Source organism: Rhinatrema bivittatum, chromosome 11 (genome assembly GCF_901001135.1).
Source record: "Rhinatrema bivittatum chromosome 11, aRhiBiv1.1, whole genome shotgun sequence".
Classification (NCBI taxonomy): domain Eukaryota; kingdom Metazoa; phylum Chordata; class Amphibia; order Gymnophiona; family Rhinatrematidae; genus Rhinatrema; species Rhinatrema bivittatum.
Genome location: NC_042625.1, coordinates 99736779 through 99757910, shown reverse-complemented (window position 1 = coordinate 99757910; position 21132 = coordinate 99736779).

Genomic DNA, 21132 nt, shown 5'->3' with positions numbered 1-21132 from the left:
TGACGTATTATGGCACAGGACGCGTGCTGCAGTCTCTCTCTAAACGTGACGTATTATGGCACAGGACGCGTGTTGCAATCTCTCTCTCTACACGTGACTTATTATGGCACAGGACGCGTGCTGCAGTCTCTCTCTACACGTGACGTATTATGGCACAGGACGCGTGCTGCAGTCTCTCTCTACACGTGACGTATTATGGCACAGGACGCGTGCTGCAGTCTCTCTCTACACGTGACGTATTATGGCACAGGACGCGTGTTGCAGTCTCTCTCTACACGTGACGTATTATGGCACAGGACGCGTGTTGCAGTCTCTCTCTACACGTGACGTATTATGGCACAGGACGCGTGTTGCAGTCTCTCTCTACACGTGACGTATTATGGCACAGGACGCGTGCTGCAGTCTCTCTCTCTACACGTGACGTATTATGGCACAGGACGCGTGCTGCAGTCTCTACATGTGACGTATTATGGCACAGGACGCGTGCTGCAGTCTCTCTCTCTACACGTGACGTATTATGGCACAGGACGTGTGCTGCAGTCTCTCTCTCTACACGTGACGTATTATGGCACAGGACGTGTGCTGCAGTCTCTCTCTCTACACGTGACGTATTATGGCACAGGACGCGTGCTGCAGTCTCTCTCTCTACACGTGACGTATTATGGCACAGGACGCGTGCTGCAGTCTCTCTCTCTACACGTGACGTATTATGGCACAGGACGCGTGCTGCAGTCTCTCTCTCTACACGTGACGTATTATGGCACAGGACGCGTGCTGCAGTCTCTCTCTCTACACGTGACGTATTATGGCACAGGACGCGTGCTGCAGTCTCTCTCTCTACACGTGACGTATTATGGCACAGGACGTGTGCTGCAGTCTCTCTCTCTACACGTGACGTATTATGGCACAGGACGCGTGTTGCAGTCTCTCTCTCTACACGTGACGTATTATGGCACAGGACGCGTGCTGCAGTCTCTCTCTACACGTGACGTATTATGGCACAGGACGCGTGCTGCAGTCTCTACATGTGACGTATTATGGCACAGGACGCGTGCTGCAGTCTCTCTCTCTACACGTGACGTATTATGGCACAGGACGTGTGCTGCAGTCTCTCTCTCTACACGTGACGTATTATGGCACAGGACGTGTGTTGCAGTCTCTCTCTCTACACGTGACGTATTATGGCACAGGACGCGTGCTGCAGTCTCTCTCTACACGTGACGTATTATGGCACAGGACGCGTGCTGCAGTCTCTACATGTGACGTATTATGGCACAGGACGCGTGCTGCAGTCTCTCTCTCTACACGTGACGTATTATGGCACAGGACGTGTGCTGCAGTCTCTCTCTCTACACGTGACGTATTATGGCACAGGACGCGTGCTGCAGTCTCTCTCTCTACACGTGACGTATTATGGCACAGGACGTGTGCTGCAGTCTCTCTCTCTACACGTGACGTATTATGGCACAGGACGTGTGCTGCAGTCTCTCTCTCTCTACACGTGACGTATTATGGCACAGGACGTGTGCTGCAGTCTGCCCTTATATGGATCACATGCAATTGAATTGCAGCTCAGGGATTCCTGGTGCTATTCTTTGTGCCGCAGAGATGCTTATTCCTGTTGGTAATTGGAATTGTCCTTTGTTTCCTCCTTGGGGTTTATAGTGATAATTCTTAGACTCTTCTCTCCTGGCCCTCTGCCAGCCCTGACCTCAGCCTGAGCTCCTGTCCGTGCCACGGGTCAGCTCCGGCCAGATGGAAGGAGGGTCTGGCACAGGCTCTGCCTCACATCTATTTCAGGAGCAGAAGTGCAGCTGTTTCTTCACTTTGATCTTTTGCCAGGGAATGGGGCTCGCTGCAGCCCTACAGGACTTGTGGAGACAAAGATAAGGATCCTCTGTCAGTGTTAGTGAAGCAGGAACAACCGGCAGAGCTGGGCCGAGGGCTCTTTCACTTTTGTGTCTCTGCAGAAAGCTGAGGGAGCTCTCAGACATCTCCTGGCAACAAATTGTACAGCTTAATTGTGCGTTGAATGAAAAAAATACTTTTTCCAATTTGCTATCAGTTAGTTTCATGGAGGGTCCCCTACTCCTAGGTAAATAACAGTTCTCTATTAATTTCTTCCACCCACTCATGATTTTATAGGCATTGATCCATCCCGTCAGGCTGAAGAGCCCTAACCTTTTTTGAAGGGGTTAATAAACAAAGGTGAACCAGTAGATGTAGTGTATTTGGATTTTCAGAAGGCGTTCGATAAAGTCCCTCATGAGAGGCTTCTAAGAAAACTAAAAAGTCATGGGATAGGAGGTGATGTCCTTTCGTGGATTACAAACTGGTTAAAGACAGGAAACAGAGAGTAGGATTAAATGGTCAATTTTCTCAGTGGAAAAGGGTAAACAGTGGAGTGCCTCAGGGATCTGTACTTGGACTGGTGCTTTTCAATATATTTATAAATGATCTGGAAAGAAATACGACGAGTGAGGTTATCAAATTTGCGGATGACACAAAATTATTCAGAGTAGTTAAATCACAAGCAGATTGTGATACATTACAGGAGGACCTTGTGAGACTGGAAAATTGGGCACCCAAATGGCAGATGAAATTTAATGTGGATAAGTGCAAGGTGATGCATATAGGGAAAAATAACCCTTGCTGTAGTTACACGATGTTAGGTTCCATATTAGGTGCTACAACCCAAGAAAGAGATCTAGGTGTCATAGTGGATAATACATTGAAATCGTTGCTTAGTTTGCTGCAGCAGTCGAAAAAGCAAACAATGTTGGGAATTATTAGAAAGGGAATGGTGAATAAAACGGAAAATGTCATAATGCCTCTGTATCGCTCCATGGTGAGACCGCACCTTGAATACTGTGTACAATTCTGGTCACCGCATCTCTAAAAATATATAGTTGTGATGGAGAAGGTACAGAGAAGGGCTACCAAAATGATAAAGGGGATGGAACAGCTCCCCTATGAGAAAAGGCTAAAAAGGTTAGGGCTGTTCAGCTTGGAGAAGAGACGGCTGAGGGGGGATATGATAGAGGTGTTTAAAATCATGAGAGGTCTAGAAAGGGTAAATGTGAATCAGTTATTTACACTTTTGGATAATAGAAGGACTAGAGGGCACTCCATGAAGTTAGCAAGTAGCACATTTAAGCCTAATTGGAGAGAGTTTTTTTTCACTCAACACACAATTAAACTCTGGAATTTGTTGCCAGAGGATGTGGTTAGTGCAGTAGGTATAGCTGTGTTTAAAAAAGGATTGGATAAGTTCTTGGAGGAGAAGTCCATTACCTGCTATTAAGTTCACTTAGAGAATAGCCACTGCCATTAGCAATGGTAACATGGAATAGACTTAGTTTTTGGGTACTTGCCAGGTTCTTATGGCCTGGATTGGCCACTGTTGGAAACAGGATGCTGGGCTTGATGGACCCTTGGTCTGACCCAGTGTGGCATGTTCTTCTGTTCTAACCTGCATAGCCTCCCATCCTGGGGGAGCTGCTCCATCCCCTTGATCGTTTTGCTTGCTTCTGTATCTTTTTTGGGATGAGGTGACTAGAACTGCTCACAGTACCTGCTCTGCATCGCAATGTATCCAGGCTCTGTGGCATCCCCTGACAGAGCAATAATAAGTTGTGAATTAATATTTAAAAATAAGTTGTGCTCTGATTTTCTACATTTCTGCTTGAAGGTGACTTGTTGTAGCCCCATTTAGATTTCAAGTGGAAATCCTCAGGGCCTAGCTGGAGCGCTGCTTCGGAAGAAGATCTCTACTCTGCCCCATGCTCTTCTGAACTGAGTGAAAACATCTCTGTCCCTCCCTGAGCAGCTTATGCTGGAAAGCCCCCTTCCAAGGTGCAAGCTTGCTGAATAAGGATCAGCACAACATGTTTTAGTGACAGCCTTTTATGTGTTGTTAGCTTCATTATTGATATTGTTTTGTTTTATTTTATTTTATTTGTTGTTCTTTTGTGTCTCGTATGCTAGGTTTGCTGGATTTTGTTTTTTATCTATGGTAGTCTGTGAACTCCCTAGAAATGTTGATAGTGTAGGTTATAAATTTTATAAATAAGAGATACCCAAATCTGAAAGGCCAAAAGAGACGGCTGAGGGGGGATATGATAGAGGTCTTTAAGCTCATGAGAGGTCTTGAACGAGTAGATGTGACTCGGTTATTTACACTTTCGAATAATAGAAGGACTAGGGGGCACTCCATGAAGTTAACAAGTAGCACATTTAAGACTAATCGGAGAAAATTCTTTTTCACTCAACGCACAATAAAGCTCTGGAATTTGTTGCCAGAGGATGTGGTTAGTGCAGTTAGTGTAGCTGGGTTCAAAAAAGGTTTGGATAAGTTCTTGGAGGAGAAGTCCATTAACGGCCATTAATCAAGTTTACTTAGGGAATAGCCACTGCTATTAATTGCATCAGTAGCATGGGTGGTTCTTAGTGTTTGGGTAATTGCCAGGTTCTTGTGGCCTGGTTTTGGCCTCTGTTGGAAACAGGATGCTGGGCTTGATGGACCCTTGGTCTGACCCAGCATGGAAATTTCTCATGTTCTTATGTTCTTAAAATGAATTTCATTTAACAACTCGAGTTCCCACTTTGGAGCAAAAATTGTACTCCCTGCTTTAATAGAGGGCAGGAACTTTCTCTCTCATGCAACCGGTTGCCTTGATCCTGGTTCTTTCTGACTTTCAAGATGTAGACAGGATGTGGGATAGATGATATAGACGGCCAGAGGACGGATGGAGTGAAGGGACAAAGCAGGGTGGCATGTACTGTATTAGGGAAAGGGTTGGCCAGCCAGATGTGGGTCCTTCGACGGCAGTGCCTGCGATGGTGCAGGAAGCGTTGCTTGGACGGCAGTGCCTGCGATGGTGCAGGAAGCGTTGCTTGGACGGCAGTGCCTGCGATGGTGCAGGAAGCGTTGCTTGGACGGCAGTGCCTGCGATGGTGCAGGAAGCGTTGCTTGGACGGCAGTGCCTGCGATGGTGCAGGAAGCGTTGCTTGGACGGCAGTGCCTGCGATGGTGCAGGAAGCGTTGCTTGGACGGCAGTGCCTGCGATGGTGCAGGAAGCGTTGCTTGGACGGCAGTGCCTGCGATGGTGCAGGAAGCGTTGCTTGGACGGCAGTGCCTGCGATGGTGCAGGAAGCGTTGCTTGGACGGCAGTGCCTGCGATGGTGCAGGAATGCCCTTGCTAGGAGATGTGCATGCGTGACTGGAGCCCGACTTGTAAGGGGCACCTGGGGAAGGGAGAACCCGGCAGCACTGGAACAGGACAGAGAACTCCAGGGACTGCGTCCCCACTTCTAGCTCTGTCCCCTACAGGAAGCTGCTCAGAGTTGGAGGCAGTTCTCGCTCTCTCTCTCTCTGATTCAGAATTAGGAAGCTTTATTGGACTGATATTTATCCTTCCTATTGCTATAGTAAAATAAAAAGGGGTAAAAGGAAACCTTTGGAAAGAACACAAGAGAAATAACAAAGACCTTCCTGAATCCTGATGCTGGTCCGTATTGTCTCTGGCCACATTACCTTTCTGACCTGCTGCTGGGATACCAGGGGATGCCACATATTGGGGCTGATTTTCAAAGCCCTGCGCACCGGGCCTGTTGTATACAGGCCCGGCGACGCGCGTAAAGCCCCGGGATGCGTCTAAGTCCCGGGGCTTTACAGAAGGGGCGGTCTGGGGGTGGGGGCGGGGCCAGAGGCCTCCAGCACAGCATCCGTTTGCCGCTGTGCCAGGGGATCGCGTGCTGGCAGCCTGCCAGCGCGTGCAACCTGCACCTGCCTCGAGGCAGGAGCAAAAGGTAGAATAACAATTTTGGGGGGTGGGTGGGAAGGTTAGTTTAGGGGGGAGGAAACGGGGGAAGTCCACGGGCGTCAGCGCACCCCTTTGCATACGCTGACCCCCGATTTTATAACTTGCACGCGCCCGTGCATACATTTGAAAATTCTGCCTCCCCAGGATTATTTCCATTTTATTTTTTTATTCAGTCTTTTCTGGACATCTTTATTTTCTCTCTCAGCTGTGGGAACTGTGCATACAAAATCAGCTGAAACACAAATCCAAGGCAAACATGCATAAAATAATTGAAAAAAATGTACATCAACAGTAATAGTCAAAAGCATACTGTAAAACCTAAAAGCAGGAACAGCATATACAAGTCTCGTTGGACATTTCTTCTATTCACTGTGTGAGCCTTTCAGAGACTTGCAAAAGCCTTTTTGACAGCTGGGTCAGCTTTGTGGAGTTCCCTGCCTGTGGCATTACGGTTGAGATCTGCACTAAGGAATTTAAACAGCTTTGGAAGACTCCCTTGGTCTATCTGGCAATTGATTGCTAACCCCTTTGCCTTTTGAGCACTGAATATATTTGTGTTCTGTTATTTTTATTTTAATTAGCTGATGTGGATTTAAATTTTATTTTACGTATGTTCCTGGTCTTATGTTTTATGCTTTTATTTGACTGTTTGTTGATGTGCATTTTGTTGTTTTATTTTATGTACGTTTGTTTTTTGTTTTATGTTTCATCTGATTATGTATTTTAATTTTGTATGCTGCTTAGGGCTTTGTATAAACGGCATATAAGTAATTATAAATAAAATAAATACAACTCTGATCTCTGTATTTTGCAGAGTACAGAAGGAAATCCTTCTGTGTTTCTTTTCTCCAAGCTTACACTGCTTGCAGACTCTGACTTGCAAACAGAGAAAATGGAAGCACAAAAGGAGCACTTAGAGGGCAAAGGTACTAAGAACTTTTTTCCATGGACACAAACAGAGTAATTTTAAAAGCCCTTTCATGGGTAAAACAGTGTTAATGGCCAATGTTAACGAGATACAAACGAAGCATGCATTAATTCAGACCATAACGTCCTCATATTAATGTGGAAGGTAGCACAAAATAAGTTAACCACATCTCCTCAAGCTGTAGTTAAGATTTTTGCATTAATGCATCTGCGTTACATTTGACGCATTGCAATGCAAGTTATTTTTCACTGTGTTTAGATAATGAGGTATTTAGCATACTTTTGCGTGTCATTACATCATTACCATACATTTTATGTTGACGCCAACACAAACTATTGAGTGTATGAAACACTTGTATTAGATAACGAAGCATTTAGCAGGTCTTATCGTTAACACACTTTAGTACGTTGGCCCTTCTATGCACCCAAGTATACCATTAGCTTTTCTAAATGCTTTTTGGAGCATCCGTTTCAGTGTCCGTGCGTGTGTTTCTGTATTTGGTGAGGGTTGATCTGGGTGTATCGCTGCTGTGTGGGATTCTACTGGCATCTGGTTTTTCTATAGAAATGTAAAGCAGTCCAGCTTGTTATATTTTCCTATTTGCACCTCTCAATAGGAGGTCTATTGGTGCTGTAGGGCCCACTGTAACATCTGCAGTACTGGCTTTTCATAGATAGGGTTATTACTGTTTGAGTGTTGGCAGTTAGTGCTGTTTCAGTATGGGAGGTTTGCTGCAACACTACTGAGTGTGTCTATTATAGGGTTTTGTGTTGTGGTACAGAGTATCTGGTGGTGGAGGGAGTTTGTGTTTCCGTTACTAAGATTTTCATTTATTGAACTTTATATACCGTTTGTCAAGCAAGATGACACCGATATGTGAATATTCTTTTTTGTAGCGTGAGTATTCAGGGGAAGTGGCCTAGTTCTGCTCTGCACCTGTCCTTACAGGAGTTTCTGTGAGCGCACAAGTGAAGGGTTTCTGTTCAGTTCTGGCCCATCCTCTATAGTCTGAGGTTAATAATGACCCCATACTTCTCGCCTATTAGTTAAATGAAGTGATCAAATGATTTCAAGAGCAATTTTCAAAATCCATTGACTTGACCCAGCCCTTACCCAGCTAGAAATGTGCTCAGGGATTTAGTAGGGTAAAAACAAGATGAGCCTACGAAGGTGTGAGAAATAATGCATGGAAATTATATTTTCAAATTATGTTCAAGGGAAAAAGCAGTGGCAGATAAAGCAGGAGCAGACTCCTGTGGGCATGAGGTCCTGGAGAATTCCCAGTGAAAGTACGCACTTAACTGCCCTGAGAGTCCTGGTGCAGAGCCTGTGCGCTGAGAGTCCTGCCCTGAGAGTCCTGCCCTGAGAGTCCTGCCCTGAGAGTCCTGGTGCAGAGCCTGTGCGCTGGGCAATAAGGAGGAATTTTACTGCATGGTTGGAAAAAGCAGTGGCAGATAAAGCAGGAGCAGCCTCCTGTGGGCATGAGGTCCTGGAGAATTCCCAGTGAAAGTACACACTTAACTGCCCTGAGAGTCCTGGTGCAGAGCCTGTGCACTGGGCAATAAGGAGGAATTTTACTGCATGGTTGGAAAAAGCAGTGGCAGATAAAGCAGGAGCAGCCTCCTGTGGGCATGAGGTCCTGGAGAATTCCCAGTGAAAGTACACACTTAACTGCCCTGAGAGTCCTGGTGCAGAGCCTGTGCACTGGGCAATAAGGAGGAATTTTACTGCATGGTTGGAAAAGGCAGTGGCAGATAAAGCAGGAGCAGACTCCTGTGGGCATGAGGTCCTGGAGAATTCCTGAGAGTCCTGGTGCCCTGAGAGTCCTGGTGCAGAGCCTGTGCGCTGAGAGTCCTGCCCTGAGAGTCCTGCCCTGAGAGTCCTGGTGCAGAGCCTGTGCACTGGGCAATAAGGAGGAATTTTACTGCATGGTTGGAAAAAGCAGTGGCAGATAAAGCAGGAGCAGCCTCCTGTGGGCATGAGGTCCTGGAGAATTCCCAGTGAAAGTACGCACTTAACTGCCCTGAGAGTCCTGGTGCAGAGCCTGTGCACTGGGCAATAAGGAGGAATTTTACTGCATGGTTGGAAAAAGCAGTGGCAGATAAAGCAGGAGCAGACTCCTGTGGGCATGCAGTCCTGGAGAATTCCTGAGAGTCCTGGTGCCCTGAGAGTCCTGGTGCAGAGCCTGTGCGCTGAGAGTCCTGCCCTGAGAGTCCTGCCCTGAGAGTCCTGCCCTGAGAGTCCTGGTGCAGAGCCTGTGCGCTGGGCAATAAGGAGGAATTTTACTGCATGGTTGGCAGGTGGTCATGGGGTGTTCAGTGTATTTTCTTGAAGTGTCTTCATAACCAATTTAAATCTTCCAGATGCACTTTGTGTCTGGCCATAGAGTTCTGCTTTCAGAAGATTTACTGCATAAATCTGGCTGCTTAAAAATATGCCCTCTTAGCCCAGGTAACATTTTGTGCAGATAAAGGTGCCAGGAGAAATTGGGGCTAACACATGTAGCAGACAGCACCGTACTGAGCAATATCCATCTACATTTTGAACAGACAATTCAGTGGGCACGAAAAGCTGTTCTAGTTATTCAGATCACTTTACTGGGATAATCAATGGAGCACTTATCCAGATAAGTTGCATTGCCTATCTGAATAAAGTTTTCTGGATAATTTACCCACTTGGTGCTGTATTTTTAATACAGGACTTGTAACATAGCAGATGAGAGCAGAAAAAGACTCATGCCTTATCCACTGCTAAGGATCTATCCCAGCTCCTAGCCATAGTGTGTGATCACCTCTAAGATCTCTCCCCGGGACAGTTTGGGTTCTCTGCCTCACGTGAGCATACAAGATTAGGCAGAGTGTAGTGCAGGGATGTTGAACTCCAGTCCTCAAGTACCACAAACAGGCCAGGTTTTCAGGATATCTACAATGAATATGCATGAGAGAGATTTGCATGCACTGCCTCCATTGTATGCAAATCTATCTCCTACATATTGACTGTGGATATCCTGAAAATCTGGCCTGTTTGTGGCACCTGAGGACTGGAGTTCGCCATCACTGGCGGTTTTGTATGTAAAATCTAAGTTTGTCCTTTTTGCTGGAAAATCAAAATTCCCCTCTAGGCTCCTGGTTGCAGTGGGTCTCCAGCAGATTTAGGTAGGGATAACCTGAGGAGCCGGCATTTGTAATTTCAGTCCTGGGGCTGGGATCTGTTGAAGAGGGTGGGGTGCAGGCTCACCACTTGTCCATCTGCAGGTTGCTTATTTTTGTATTTCACATGCGATGCTCTGCGTTTAACCACGAATGGTCTCAGAGTGGATTACATTCTTCTCTGTGTCCTACAGCTGACGGATGAATATCTGCATTCTACCTTTTTCTTCTAATTCCACTTTGGACAATCCAGCTTTAATTTTAAGCTATCGCAATGTTTTTTTCTTTGTAAGTCGGTGAATATTTTTCCAGAGGGGGTGCTTGCTTTCTTTTTTTTTTCCTCATCTTTCTCAGTGTTGCTCTTTCATTATCTGTCTTCTATTTCTATCCCTTTCTCTGCCTCTCGCAGCGCCTTGCCCCACGGAGCAGATCACAGACAGCACTGACAGCTGCTATTAAAGGTTTTTCCTCATTTTGGGGAGGTGGGAGGGACTGGGCATTGAGCAGAGAGCTTGGTACAGTACAGAGACTGCTGGTTTCCACAGCAACGTTACAGGATGCAGTGCAGGGCGGGTAATGAGAGTGTAAATTACTGCGTCAGAGGTTTCAGGCAATGGTGGTGGGTGAGGGCAAATCCCAGTGCGGATGGTGATGTGACAGCGCTGGGGCAACTCTGAGGCACAGCCTGGAAGGGCCAGACCACCACCGGCCCACAATCTGAAAACCAAAGACGGCAGAACACTTCATTTTAGAAAGTCGAAAAGCAATTTGTTCTGTCAAATCTCCGACACCTGCTGTGACCACAGTGATGGCACAGCTAGGAGGAAATCCCACCGCTGGTACGGCTGGCAGGAAGTGCACACTGCTGCCCAGGTATTGATTCAGCAGTCAGTGCCCTGCCCAGGTTGGGTTGCATTATTGGCACCCATCAACATTATCCCAAACCCAAACCTGGTGATGGTGTTTCTTTGCTTTGATAGGAAACATTGGTCACCTGCCGAAATAGCTGTTGGGCTGCAGTGCTGAGCATTGTGCCAGCATGCAGATGGGCACCAGTAATGAAAGGGAAGTTAGCAGGCAGGCAGGGAGGGACGGCTGGTGCATTGGAGCAGGAATGTAACTGGGGCAGAGCTCTGCTCGCTTCCTTGCACAAAGACACAGTGGCCTCAGGGCACAGAGAGAGAGAGAGAGAGAGAGTGGCACTACTGCCCTCAGGGTAGGGAGAGATAATGCCCTGATTGGCACTGAGCGAACTCAAGTCTGGAGGGCTCTGTAGAAGGGGGAGACAGAGCAGCTTAGCGTGGCCCGACCGCAATAGGGAAGGGAGAAGCTACTGGTGTGGGGGGATAGCTTAGGGTTAGAGCAGCAGCCAGGGCTCCAATCCTGCTGCCGCTCCTCCGCGTGACCCTGGGCAAGTCACTTCACCTCAGGTGCAAACATTGTGAGCCTTCTGAGGACAGGGAAATACCTGCTGTACCTGAATGTAATCTGCTTTGAAGTGCCTGAAAGGAGGCATGTTTTGTTTATGCAGTGAGTGCAGTACCACAGCCAGGTACACAGCTTCAAGACTATACAAATAGCATGTGCTGCAGGGCAGGAGCGAGATGCACTGGCAGAGCTGTGTGTGAGGGTCTCAGTACTGGAATAGCAGGGGGTGCTGCAGGGCAGGAGCGAGGTGCACTGGCAGAGCTGTGTGTGAGGGTCTCAGTACTGGAATAGCAGGAGGTGCTGCAGGGCAGGAGCGAGGAGCACTGGCGGAGATGTGTGTGAGGGTCTCAGTACTGGAATAGCTGGAGGTGCTGCAGGGCAGGAGCGAGGTGCACTGGCAGAGCTGTGTGTGAGGGTCTCAGAACTGGAATAGCAGGGGGCGCTGCAGGGCAGGAGCGAGGTGCACTGGCAGAGCTGTGTGTGAGGGTCTCAGTACTGGAATAGCAGGAGGTGCTGCAGGGCAGGAGCGAGGAGCACTGGCAGAGCTGTGTGTGAGGGTCTCAGTACTGGAATAGCAGGAGGTGCTGCAGGGCAGGAGCGAGGAGCACTGGCGGAGATGTGTGTGAGGGTCTCAGTACTGGAATAGCTGGAGGTGCTGCAGGGCAGGAGCGAGGTGCACTGGCAGAGCTGTGTGTGAGGGTCTCAGAACTGGAATAGCAGGGGGTGCTGCAGGGCAGGAGCGAGGTGCACTGGCAGAGCTGTGTGTGAGGGTCTCAGTACTGGAATAGCTGGAGGTGCTGCAGGGTAGGAGTGAGGTGCATTGGCAGAGCTGTGTGTGAGGGTCTCAGTACTGGAATAGCAGGGGGTGCTGCAGGGCAGGAGTGAGGTGCATTGGCAGAGCTGTGTATGAGGGTCTCAGTACTGGAATAGCAGGAGGTGCTGCAGGGCAGGAGTGAGGTGCATTGGCAGAGCTGTGTGTGAGGGTCTCAGTACTGGAATAGCAGGAGGTGCTGCAGGGCAGGAGTGAGGTGCATTGGCAGAGCTGTGTGAGGGTCTCAGTACTGGAATAGCAGGAGGTGCTGCAGGGCAGGAGTGAGGTGCATTGGCAGAGCTGTGTGTGAGGATCTCAGTACTGGAATAGCAGGAGGTGCTGCAGGGCAGGAGTGAGGTGCATTGGCAGAGCTGTGTGTGGGGTCTCAGTACTGGAATAGCAGGAGGTGCTGCAGGGCAGGAGTGAGGTGCATTGGCAGAGCTGTGTGTGAGGGTCTCAGTACTGGAATAGCAGGAGGTGCTGCAGGGCAGGAGTGAGGTGCATTGGCAGAGCTGTGTGTGAGGGTCTCAGTACTGGAATAGCAGGGGGTGCTGCAGGGCAGGAGTGAGGTGCATTGGCAGAGCTGTGTGTGAGGGTCTCAGTACTGGAATAGCAGGAGGTGCTGCAGGGTAGGAGTGAGGTGCATTGGCAGAGCTGTGTGTGGGGTCTCAGTACTGGAATAGCAGGGGGTGCTGCAGGGCAGGAGTGAGGTGCATTGGCAGAGCTGTGTGTGAGGGTCTCAGTACTGGAATAGCAGGGGGTGCTGCAGGGCAGGAGTGAGGTGCATTGGCAGAGCTGTGTGTGAGGGTCTCAGTACTGGAATAGCAGGGGGTGCTGCAGGGCAGGTTAGCAGAGCTGTGTGAGGGTCTCAGTACTGGAATAGCAGGGGGTGCTGCAGGGCAGGAGTGAGGTGCATTGGCAGAGCTGTATGTGAGGGTCTCGGTACTGGAATAGCAGGGGGTGCTGCAGAGCAGGAGTGAGGTGCACTGTGGAAGGGCAGTGTGCCAGACATTGCAAAGGGAAGTCGGATTTGGCACAGGCCGCGGTTTGATAAGAAGGTTTTGTTGCAGGAGTGTTTTATGAAGGAGAAATGAGAGCCCTGGCTCTTCTGAAGTCCTGCTGTCTCAGGCCAGTGCTTAAAGCCTCCTGGTCCCACGTGGCTGCTCTGGATTTGTCTTGCTGGCTGATTGCTTTTGTGTCCTGGCCTGCTGCACTGAGAAAGCAAATGTAATAAAGGACAGCTCGTAGGGACAGATGTCCAGTGAGAAAAATGTGCCGCTTAGATTTCTTAAAGCTCAGCGTCACAGGAATGAATCAGGGAGTGTGTGGGATGAGGACGAGAAGGCGGCGAGGGATGGGAAAAGAGTCAGAGAGTGGATGCAACTGGAGAACGACGCGAAGGAAAAACTCATTGCAGATGTGAGGACAATGAGATGGGAAGAGAAAAGGGAAAAACATTCAGCTGTGGGAGAAAAGCGGAGGCGGGGACTGCAGGAGGAGGGAGGAGAGAGCAGTGCACACAGTACGGGGGAGCCGCTTTCTGGCATGCACTCACTGCAGGGAGGAGGAGGAGGGAGAGAACCACTTTCTGGCATGCACTCACTGCAGGGAGGAGGAGGAGGGGGAGAGACGCTTTCTGGCATGCACTCACTGCAGGGAGGAGGAGGAGGAGGGGGGAGAGAGAGCAGGGCACACACTAGGAGGGAGCCGCTTTCTGGCATGCACTCACTGCAGGGAGGAGGAGGAGGGAGAGAGCCACTTTCTGGCATGCACTCACTGCAGGGAGGAGGAGGAGGGAGAGAGCCACTTTCTGGCATGCACTCACTGCAGGGAGGAGGAGGAGGGAGAGAGCCACTTTCTGGCATGCACTCACTGCAGGGAGGAGGAGTAGGAGGAGGGGGAGAGACGCTTTCTGGCATGCACTCACTGCAGGGAGGAGGAGGAGGAGGGGGGGAGAGAGAGCAGGGCACACACTAGGAGGGAGCCGCTTTCTGGCATGCACTCACTGCAGGGAGGAGGAGGAGGGAGAGAGCAGTGCACACAGTACGGGGGAGCCACTTTCTGGCATGCACTCACTGCAGGGAGGAGGAGGAAGAGAGCCACTTTCTGGCATGCACTCACTGCAGGGAGGAGGAGGAGGAGAGCCACTTTCTGGCATGCACTCACTGCAGGGAGGAGGAGGAGGAGAGCCACTTTCTGGCATGCACTCACTGCAGGGAGGAGGGGGGAGAGAGAGCAGTGCACACACTAGGAGGGAGCCACTTTCTGGCATGCACTCACTGCAGGGATGAGGAGGGGGGAGAGCCGCTTTCTGGCATGCACTCACTGCAGGGAGGAGGAGGGGGGAGAGCCGCTTTCTGGCATGCACTCACTGAGGGAGGAGGAGGGGGGAGAGCCGCTTTCTGGCATGCACTCACTGCAGGGATGAGGAGGAGGGGGGGGAGAGGGGGGAGATGCTTTCTGGCATGCAGTTGCAGGGAGGAGGAGGGAGAGAGCAGTGCACACACTAGGAGGGAGATGCTTTCTGGCATGCACTCACTGCAGGGAGAGAGGGGGGAGCTGCTTTCTGGCATGCACTCACTGCAGGGAGAGAGGGGGGAGCTGCTTTCTGGCATGCACTCACTGCAGGGAGGAGGAGGGAGAGAGCAGTGCACACACTAGAGGGGAGATGCTTTCTGGCATGCACTTTCTGCAGGGATGAGGAGGAGGAGGGAGAGAGCAGTGCACACACTAGAGGGGAGATGCTTTCTGGCATGCACTCACTGCAGGGAGGAGGGAGAGAGGGGGGAGATGCTTTCTGGCATGCAGTTGCAGGGATGAGGAGGAATGGCACTGGCCCCCTTGTGTGACTGTGCCTCGCTGAGGAGTGTGATGCTGCCATGCGCAGATTTTCTCTCTTGGATGCACAGCTAAGCTCTGTTTGCCTGCCATCCTGCCCTTATTCGCTACTCAGATTATCTGCATGCAGCCTCCTGTTGTGTCCGGTCTGACGGCTTCACCCCGTATGCCTCACCTTGTTCTTGGCTCTTCCCGCTTACCTTGGGAAAATGGCTACTACTGCGTCAGCAAGCCACCCTCTCTGGCGTCCCCGGAATGGCTATGGCGTTGCCTCCCGTCATGTTCCTCCCAAGGACCTACTAGGGTGCACGCTACCCACGTCTCTATTCCAGCTATGGCGTGAACCTCGGGGGCAACCCCCTCAAGTGATGTCACGTCATCTGGGTATTTAGCCTGTACTTGTTTGCTAGCTCATTGAGTTAGCAAGGACTGGTCTCGGCCGGTCTAAGCTACCACTGGAAGCTCTCTCTCTGCCCTTCGGGGTAATCTCTAACCTGGGTACCCGCTCCTCGGGGGCCCTCTGCATTCCTTTCAGGTGCCTTACTGGGATCAGGTACTCGCTCCTCGAGGGCCTGCTCTCCCTGCCTCGGTGCCTGTTACCATCTACTTCTGCCCGGTGGCATCTCCAACCTACAGCTACCATCTAGTGAGTAATCTAACTCTCAGTCTGTCTCATCTACAGCAATGCCTTGCTGGGAAACCTACACCGGAATCCCCCTATACCAACGCGGTGAGACGGGCTCCCTCTGCCGAGGGTCCCGAGACTGCAACCTCTGCATCACCTCACTACTGCCACCTCTGGTGGTTTACATCAGCTGCACAATAAAAGATCTAATTCTGTGTTTGTGCGTCTTGAGTCTAGCCCAGTGCTGTGGCTCCTCCCGGGGCTCCTCCCCATGGGCGTGGTCATCTGCCACAGTACCCGAGAATCCACCCAAACACCCCTAAACCATAACAGATTGCTAACTCCATGGATTCAGCTCTGCTCACCGCATTGCAGGCCTGGGCCAGAGAATCTCCAAACAGCAGAATGTGCTGGAGAATTTGACTGCTGCATTCAACCAGCTGCACGCACAGCTACCATGGTAAATGTCTGATGGAGGTCGCTCCTATACCCTGCATGCCAATTACCCCATTGATGCCAGGGTTGCCGCCTCAATATGCATCTTTTCAAGATGTATTTTCCAAAGAAGATGCAGATGTACTACCGCCACACAGACCCTATGACTGTGCCATCAGTTTGAAGCCTAACACTGAACCACCCAAAAGACGGGTCTACCCTTTCTCCGTGGTAGAAAATAAAGCCATGTCCGAATATATACAGGAGAACCTTCAAAAAGGCTTCATAAGACCCTCCACGTCTCCTGCCGGCGCAGGTTTCTTCTTTGTGGGGAAGAAGGACGGTACGTTGCGTCCCTGTATAGACTACAGAGGTCTTAACGAGATCAATGTGAAAGACCGCTATCCCTTACCACTCATCTTAGAGCTATTTGATAGACTACAGGGTGCCAAGATATTCTCCAAGCTTGATCTCAAGGGAGCCTACAACTTAGTTCGCATCCGCTCTGGCAATGAATGGAAGATAGCCTTCAATACCCGGGACAGTCACTTTGAATATCTAGTGATGCCCTTTGGCCTGTGCAATGTCCCGGATGTCTTCCAAAACTTAATGAACGACATTCTGCGGGACCTTCTCTACAATGTGTCGTTGTATACTTAGATGGCATCTTGATATTTTCCCAAGACATGACCACTCATCTGGAGGATGTCAAAAGAGTGCTGCAAAGACTCCGCGAGAATCATCTATACGCCAAGTTGTCTAAGTGCGAGTTTCACAAGGAATCAGTGCCTTTCTTAGAGTACATTGTTTCCAACCAAGGTTTCCAGATGGACCCACAGAAGCTGGAGAGCATTAAGAAATGGACACAACCCACTGGTCTAAAGGCTCTCAGATGATTTCTGGGTTTCACCAACTACTACAGAACATTCATCAAGAACTACTCCTCACTAACTGTTCCACTTACAGCTATGATGAAGAAAGGTGCCAACATTGCCAATTGATCTATGGAGGCAATAACAGCATTCCAGAAACTGAAAGATGCCTTCTCGAGCAAACCGTGCCTCCGACATCCGAATCCGACTAAGCCCTTCATCGTTGAGGTCGATGCCTCAGACGTCGGCGTAGGGGCCATGCTAAGCCAGGCTGGTGATTCTAAGGCCTTACACCTATGCTCATTTTTCTCCCGTCGCTTCTCACCAGCAGCGAAGAACTATGGAATAGGAGATAAAGAGCTCCTGGCAATAAAGATGGCATTCGAGGAATGGCGCCCTTGGCTTGAAGGAGCACAACATCAGGGCACAGTCTTTACAGACCATAAAAATCTGGAGTACCTCCGCCACGCACAGCGCCTAAGCCATAGGCAAGCGAGATGGTCCCTGTTCTTCAACAGATTTGACTTTGTGCTGAAATACCACCCTGGAGACAATAACATCAGAGCAGATACCCTATCTCGCTCATTCCTCTCTGAGGACGTTCCAGATGAACCGCAACATATCATCGACCCGAAAAGAGTTATCTTGGCAGCTACTCACCCAGTACCTGCGGGTAAAACCATTGTACCCAAGAACCTAAGAAAAAAGCTGTTAGCATGGGCTCACAACTCCAAACTGGCTGGACACCCTGGTCAATGCAGAACCCTGGCTAAACTGCAGAAGTATTACTGGTGGCCCACCATGAAGGAGGACACATTCTCCTACGTTGCTTCCTATGCTAATTGTGCCAGACAGAAACCGCCACCCGGTCGTCCTTGGGGCCTACTCCAACCCTTGCGAGTACCAGACAAGCCATGGACAGACATTGCTATAGACTTTGTGTTAGACTCAGGAGGAAACAACATGATCGGGGTAACGGTAGATCGTTTCTCAAAGATGGCTCACTTAATATCTCTCCCTGGCTTACCCACAGCCATGGAGCTTGCTAAGCTCTTCATCACGCACATCTTTCACCTACATGGCATGCATAAGCACATCGTCTCTGATCGAGGAGCCCAGTTCACAGCTAAATTCTGTAAGGCATTGTGCAGGCAGAGAGAAAGCTGGGCTGCTGGGTGAATTGTGGAGAATCTGGACAGGTGGAGAGAGACAGAGTCCTAAACAGGCAAGGGTGGAGAAGGAGCATGCTAGGGAGGACACTGTGGATGGGGGAAGGTGAGAAGGTAGAGTGTGAAAGGAGAGTAAAATGTGGATACTGAGCAGGGTGAGGGTGGGGATGTGGTGCTAGAGCTGCCACTGAATGGCAGGCATGTGAGTTCTCAACCAAGACACCTGAACCTATACCCATTGATGCAGAAGAAGACATCGAATACAAGGTAGATGCAATCCTTGACGTAAGAAAGAGAGGCAGAGTATGGGAATACCTCCTGTCATGGGAGGGTTATGGACCTGAAGAAAACTCTTGGGAACCTTTGGCAAATATCATGGATAAAGAGATGCTTCAGCCATACCCCAGGATGCATCCTCAGAAACCAAGACCGGGTAGGAAGCTTGGAAGGCGCCCTTTGAAGGGGGGCACTGTTGCGTCCGTCGGTCTCAGACGGCTTTGTCCCATATGCTTCACCTTGTTCTTGGCTCCTCCCGCTTACCTTGGGAAAATGGCTACCACCGCGTCTGCAAGCCGCCCTCTCTGTCATCCCCAGAACGGCTGTGGCGTTGCCTCCCGCCATGTTCCTCCCAAGGATCTACTAGGGTGCGCGCTCGCTACCCACATCTTTTTTTTAATCAAAATAATTGTTATTAAGCGGAAGACGTTACCCACACATGGGATAACAATAGCATACGCAACACAGAAAACAGCGTACAATACAAGCATTGCATATAAATGTTCGGTCCAACAACCGATCCCACTGTAAACGTATTCCCTGGTTTTCCTTTCTTATCCCCTCCATCCAGTCCAGTCCCTCCCCGTAGAACCAACTCCAAACCATTCCCATTCACACCGCATGCACACCACGTGCCAGCTGTCGGGGTACCCAGACGCCCAGATATTTGATCTTGTCAGGGGCCCCCTGAAAAGGAAAGGGACCGTCCCAGGATCCAGGCAGGTGAGCCTTTCGGGCCAAAGCCTCAGGCTTTCCAGAATTGATTTTCAGCCCCGCAGCCAGGCGAAACTTGTGATGTCACAACTATGATGAAGTCCCCCCAACTACCAAACGATAATCAGGGAACTCAGCCACCGCCTCAGCAAGGAAGCAAAAACCAGAGGAGAACAGACATTGGGAGCATAAATATTACACATCCTGTAATGTACCCTCCACAATCCCGTGTCTTCCCGCTGGGTCCTGGTAAGTTTGCGCCAGCCCAAATGGTAAATATTTATGGATGAGGCCGTCGCAGTGCCCCACCCAGTCCCTCTGTAACTTAGCGCGTTCCTGATCTGGAAGGTGCGTTTCCTGCAGGAACATCACCCGGGCCCGCATGCACTTAACATTGTGAGTAACTTCTTTCACTTAATCGGGGACTGGACCCCATCCACATTCAGCGAGACAATTTTAACCTGCGCCATCCCATGGACCCAGAAGGGCACACAAAAGGATGAGATTATTCACATTTGGACTTCCAAGGTCCCCCAGCCTGCGCCTTAGAAAGCAGCTGAACATGTACGGAGTCAGCCAGAAATATAAGAGTTCCTGCAACGATAAAGAGGTTCCCCCTATATCCCCCTCCCCCCCAGCCTGCTGCTCACTCACGCACACAATCCACAGCCACCCCCCCCCACACACACACATACCCCCCCCCACAGGCACCCACACACACCCCCCACTGCCACTACCCCCACAGCCACTACCCCCACACACACACATACCCCCCCCACAGGCACCCACACACCCCCCACCGCCACTACCCCCACAGCCACTACCCCCACACACACACATACCCCCCCCCACAGGCACCCACACACACACACCCACACCTCACCCACACACACCCCCACAGCCACTACCCCCACAGCCCCCCCCCACACACACACATACCCCCCCCACAGGCACCCACACACACCCCACAGCCACTACCCCCACAGCCACCCCCCCCACACACACACATACCCCCCCCACAGGCACCCACACACACCCCCCACACACACACCCCCACAGCCACTACCCCCACACACCCCTCACACACCCCACACCCCCCCCACACCCACACCCCACATCTATCCACACCCAGAATCCTCGCTCCCCAGAGACAAAAGGCAGCCAGCGTCCCTGGGGGGCTCACTGGCTTTCCTCTGCCCCCTCTGCCCCTTAGATGCTGGACAGGCGCGGGGGGAGGAGCCTGCTGAGGGGGGGGGGGGGGACGCAGAGTGTGAAAGGAGAGTGAAATGTGGATACTGAGCAGGGTGAGGGAGGGAATGTGGTGCCTGAGCTGCCGCTGAGTGGCAGGCAGGTGAAGAAGAGGGCGGTGGGCCCAGGGGGCCGGAGCAGTCTGCGCTTTCTTCGTTCATCTCATGCTGGTGCCCCCTGCCCCCACCAAGCTTGGACCGTAGGGAGCAGAAGAGCCGAGGCTCAGTCGCATGGGCTCTGCGGCAGCTGAGGGGTAAAGTCGGCAGCAAAAATGTGAAAAGTCTGAAGCAAATTGGCAAAGAATTCCTTCTTTTCTATTGCATTTTAAAGAGATGTCCAGCCTTGTGTGCGTCTCTCTGTTTTCTTTACTGGGTGTGGAAAAAGAATCAGAAGTTTTAGGGAGGAGATAGGGGGCATGGGAGAGAGGAGCAGAGGGCGAGGGGACTGGGGATAGGGGGGTGAGGAGGGCTGGCTTTAAGAATGGGGGGGGTCTGAGGCAGAGAGCCCGTCACGGTGGGGCCCTTCCTGCTCTGCCGCTACGTGGCCCTAAAGCAAGCTCCTCTCTGGCCTGCAGATTTGGCATCTTCCAAACTGCTGCCTCTGTTGCTTATTTCTAAATTTGGGGCTGGAGATGAGGAAGCTGGGGTTTTTGGGATTGAGGGAGAGGAGGATGAAATAGGAGGGGTTAGGGAGTGGGTTGGCCGATTTGGGGGGAAAAGGAGGGGTAAGAAGGAAGCAAGGGTCCAGGATCTGGTAGAGAGAAGCTGTAATCAAGGGGAGAAGATCCAAATTGCAGTGGATTGGGGGAGGGGAA